The 5,437-nt window shown below is 38.5% G+C and overlaps 2 pseudogenes; one reads left to right on the forward strand and one right to left on the reverse strand.

Annotated features, from left to right (window-relative positions):
• The first annotated feature begins 481 nt into the window (after positions 1-481).
• LOC102433779 lies at positions 482-877 on the forward strand (annotated as a pseudogene).
• A 2,516-nt stretch (positions 878-3,393) lies between these two features.
• LOC111826957 lies at positions 3,394-3,532 on the reverse strand (annotated as a pseudogene).
• Between the last annotated feature and the right edge of the window lie 1,905 nt (positions 3,533-5,437).

Consider the following 5,437-nt stretch of genomic DNA (forward strand, 5'->3'; position numbering starts at 1 on the left):
AAAAACACAACAAAATAAATCAACAAACAAAACAGAAACAAACTCATAGACACAGAGAACACTTTGATGGTTGCCAGATGGGAAGGGGTGTTAGGGGGGAATGAGTGAAAGGGGGAAGGGATTATGAAGTACAAATTGATTGTTACAAAATAGTCATGGGATGTAAAATATAGCATAGGTAATATAGTCAGTAATATTGTAATAACTATGTATGGTGTCAGATGGATACTAGATTTATCTGAATGATCACTTCATAAATTACAGAAATGCCTAATCATTTTGTTGAACAATGAAGCTATTATAACATTGTATGTCAACTGTAATTTAAAAATTAAAAAAAAATTTAAAAAATTTTCTGCACTGTGGTGACAAAACCCAGGTTTTATATAGTAAAAGAAGGGAAAAGAAAACTGCTTTCTTTCTGAGATAGCAACTGGTAGAACAGCCAGAGGGACTATGAAGAATATACAGATTGATCATCTTCCTTTCCCTGCTGATAGCTCTCGCAGACATGGTGAACGTTCCTAAAACCCGCTGAACTTTCTGTAAGAAGTGTGGCAAGCATCAACCCCACAAAGTAACACAGTACAAGAAGGGCAAGGATTCTCAGTATGCGCAGGGAAAGCTACGTTATGACAGGAAGCAAAGTGGCTATGGTGGGCAGACTAAGCCGATTTTCCGAAAAAAGGCTAAAACTACAAAGATTGTGCTGAGGCTTGAATGCTTTGAGCCTAACTGCAGATCTAAGAGAACGCTGGCTATTAAGAGATGCAAGCATTTTGAATTGGGAGGAGATAAGAAGAGAAAGGGTCAAGTGATCCAGTTCTAAGCTTCATATTTTGTTTGATTATATGACAATAAAATCATGGTATGTTCACTTAAAAAAATAGAATATACAGATTGGATGGGTATTTATGAAATGATATGCTGCGGGTATGTGGCAGAGGTTGATGTGAAATCTTTTTTTTTATCTTCTATAAAATCTTTATTAAAATCTGCCTCTCTCCCAAATGTATTTGGTGTGAATAGGTTTTCTCAGGGGAATACAAAAAGGTATTTAGTACTTAAAACCACTAGATTTGAGCCAATATAGACATGGGGCATACAAACATTTTCTTGGCCAGGATATGAAAGGCTCTGCTGTATATTTATTTTTAAACGATGAGGTGAGGAGATACACACTTGAATAATTTTCTGGAAGTGTAGACCAGGTACTCTGACCTGAATTCTGACTTATACTAATAAATCTGAGCGGGCTCTAGGTGTTTTTGAATGATGTTATGGATAATTACCAAGTATTTTGATGACTTATCCTTCAGTACTGTGTTTATAGTTTAATTTGGGTGTAGGGAACATGACAGTTACTCCCTTCATGGCTAGAAGGGAGCAGGATTAGTTCCCAATTACATATTTGAAAGTTTCTATTTCTCAAAATATTTTTGATACTTTTCTAGCATTAAAACATGCTACTTATGACATAAAAACTGAAATTCCAAAAACACAGTTTTAGGCACTCAACACAGACTTGCACATATATGCATTATAATCTCTATTACAAATATATACATATTTTTTTCTATCTCCAAGTTACTGCTATAAAAATGGTATAGAATACATTTATTTTTAAACTGATGTGGTATCTTGATAACTTAATGACTGTGTATAACTGTTTATGAAACAGAATAGTTCTAAACCTTTACAACAGTGGTTTTAAATTCCTTGAATTAAAAACAAAACACAAAATGAGGGCTTATTTTTAAAATGTAGTACATCACAAGTAACAAAAAACATGTCCATTAGATTTTACCAATGACCATTAACAGTTCCTCTGCAGCTGTTTATAAAACATGAGAGCCCATTGTATGGTCTCAGGTTTTCAAAAAAATATATATTCTACTTACTATTAAGTGTCTGGGTATATGATGAGTTAAACTAGTTTCTATTTTTTAAAATATATTTTTATTGATTTCAGAGAGAAGAAGGGAGAGGGAGAGAGATAAATATCAATGATGAGAGAGAATCATTGATCAGCCGCCTCCTGCACACCCCCTACTGGGGATCAAGCCTACAACCTGGGCATATGCCCTGACCAGGAATCAAACCCATGACCTCCTGGTTCATGAGTCAAAGCTCAACCACTGAGCCATACCGGCCGGGCTAAATTAGTTTCTAGGAAGATTACTCAGAGTTCTTAACGAAAATAAACTGTGTTCGACCAAGGTCTAGAATGAAAGAAATTTTTTAACTTGTATATCACAGTGTTGGGTTGTATCTTTCTTTAAAATTTATACTAGAGGCCCAGTACACAGATTTGTGCACTGATGGGGTCCTCAGCCTGGCCTGCAGACATCCCCAGAGGGGTCCCGGATTGCAAGAGGGCACAGGCCAGGCCTAGGGACCCCACCGGTGCACAATCAGGGCCAGGGAGGGACCGTGGGAGGGCTCCAGGGTGTGTCCAGCCTGTCTCGCCCAGTCTTGATTGGGTGGACTCCAGCAGCAAGCTAACTTACCAGTTGGAGCGTCTGCCCCATGGTGGTCAGTGCGCGTCATAGCTACCAGTCGAATGGTTGAGCAGTCGCTTAGGCTTTTATATATATAGATGCCCAAAACTGATACACTTTGGTACATAGGTAAATTAGGTAAGAGCAAGATTGGAGAGTCTACATAAGGAAGCACTATGCTTTTAGCACAAAGACGTGTGTGTGTGTGTGTGTGTGTGTGTGTGTGTGATTTAGTTTTGTTTAATTTAGATTTAATGTGACTAATGGTAATAGATGTGATTAAAATTGTACAAGTTAAAAGACTATCGGCTATCTTAGCCACTTAAAATTTAATTTACAACAAAAGGCATTTATTATAATTCCTTTAGGGTAGGTATGTTTGGATAAAATTTTTCACCATGATTAACCTATTATTTAGAAAACTGTGTTTTTTTCAACTAGTGTTGTTTAATTTCTTAAAGTTTAACTGTCTCAATGTAGTAAATATGTGATACACTATGGCCCTTTTTTTTCTTTTCTTTTAAGAATCTGGCTCTCTTTGGAATTCTTCCCAGGACCTTCTGGAAACCAGATTTTTTACATCTAGGAACTTATAGTCATTAAATAGTTGTAAATATAGAACATGTACCACAAAAGAGCTCATTGTCTTCATGTCACAAGTTATTTAATAGAGAGTTCCACTGATAATTTAGTTACTGCTATATTTCAAAATGAGTTCTGAATATTTATTAATAGAAATTAGGCCCAATTGAATGACCCTTTTAATATTTTCAACTCAAATCTGTTTCTGACATTTAATCGTACAGGCACCAAAGCCAAAGACACAAACCTGGTGACTTGTGACCGGTCTACTTTTAGCTATGATTCTCTTTCTTCTTCCCCCGCCCGCCCCCACCCCCCACTACCACAACTTATACAGTTGAGTTTCCCACATTTGGGGAAATTGCAGGCATCAGCACATCCAGAGTGCAATGCCTCACCCTGGAAAAACCACCTTCGTGATCATGGTATCTCCCCTGCCAGGTGAATATTTCCCTTTCAATTGAGCATGTCGATTGAGGTCAATAACTTCTTGCTTTCCATCTGGAAATAATCAACAAACAGTACCCTTATCTTCTTTCTGGATTGGCATTCTGCCTTCAAACTTTTCTTTTTCCTAATTAGCAAAGTTTTCACCTAAGTATATGAACCCATGTCACTACTCCTGACAAAAGAGAACTGAATGAAGACTGGTTCATCAAACCCCAAAGTCAGATTGGTTTAGATTAAGATGGAATATTTAGGCCTGGTCTAGGGTTTTCAAAAATTGGACTTCAAAATCAGACTATGGTTAGTCAGGAGATCGGTAAAATGTCTTATTTGAAGCATTCCCTATAGTTAAATCTGGGCCAGCACTAATCTTGGTCTTGAAGGGGTTAGGTTGCTTGGTAATTATACTGCTTTTGTCAAAAGTAGGCCCAGGAATGTACAGGAATAATAGCATATTCTTGGAGTGGCTCTTGAATATATACCTATGTTTTGCTTTCTTCCTCCTATTTTGGGTAAATTGCCCCTCTCCTTCTGTGGTCCTAGTGAGATTTAAAATTGAAGGCCTTTCCTCTTCAGGTATAACACAGAATTCTACTTGTGCACATTTAAATAATCCTTGATACTTCTTTTGAATTGGAATTTAAGGAAATCTTTGTCCAATAATTAGTTGACCACTAAGCAAACCAAGTAGAGACTTGACAAAGAAAGCAGACCATAAAAAATTAGTCCAGGAAATTCACTAAAAACAAAACAAAAACAGCAACAAAAACAACAAATAGCAGCAAACCTCTGGGGAAAGGCAATCTAATTTCCAGAGTTGCCACAGTATTTTATTGAAAATATCTACTTTTCAATGGAAAAGTGAAAAGTCAGGCAAATAATCAGAGACTATAGCTTATACATGGGTGGGTGGGGGGGGGGGAAGCAGTCAGTAGAAATTGACCTTGGGGAAGCTCAGATGTTGGGCTTATTAGACAAATCCTTTAAATCACATATTATAAACTAGGGGCCCAGTGCATGAATTCGTGCACCTTGAAAGGAACTGTGGGCTGCGAGGCTGCGGTGGGCACAGTGGCGGACCTTGGCACATCCTCTGGGCCCCTGCCTGGCCCCTCCCACCGCAGGCCTGGTCCTCTGTCTGCTGGCAGCCCTGCTCCTGCTGCTGCCACTCTTGCGCTAACAGCGCCGGCCCTGCTCGCACCTGCTGATGGCGCAGAGTGATTGGGGCTGGCACCAGCAGTGGGTACAAGTGCTGGGCGGGACTGTGGTACATAGGAGCAAGAATTTTCAGTAACACCAGAGGCTCACCCCAATGACAGCGACCGGTGCCCTGCCTTGGTCTGGCGCCCCCACTCATCTGCTCCACCATCCCGCCGTGGGCGACGCCTGCCATGTTCTTTGCGCGCCCCCTGGTGGTCAGTGCACATCATAGCGACCGGTTGTTCTGCCGTTCAATTTGCATATTAGCCTTTCATTATATAGTATAGATTAAAGCAACTAACGGAACAATTTCTAAGTAGTTATTTTACTCTGCTGAAGATACAGAAGTCACTATAGATTTTATAAATTCTAGAATTTTATGAATGTAATCATAGAGTATGTTTTTTTTATTCAGCATACTTTTAAGATTCATCAATGTTATCACATGCATCAATAATGTATTTCTTTTTATTGCTGAATCATAGCTTATTATTTATAGATCAGACCTTTGGTAAATCCAGCTGGCTAAAAGCAGGTTGTTTTTAGCCAAATCTAGGACCATAGAATCTCTTAGGTATCGATTATGGTTGCTTTCATGATACAATAGCAGAGTTGAAAGCTGAAAATATGTATTACTTGTCTCTTTACAGAAAAAGTTTGTAGACCCATGGTATAGATATACCATGATTTTTTTAAATCCATTCACT

Source organism: Myotis lucifugus, unplaced genomic scaffold, assembly GCF_000147115.1.
Source record: "Myotis lucifugus unplaced genomic scaffold, Myoluc2.0 scaffold_114, whole genome shotgun sequence".
Lineage (NCBI taxonomy): Eukaryota > Metazoa > Chordata > Mammalia > Chiroptera > Vespertilionidae > Myotis > Myotis lucifugus.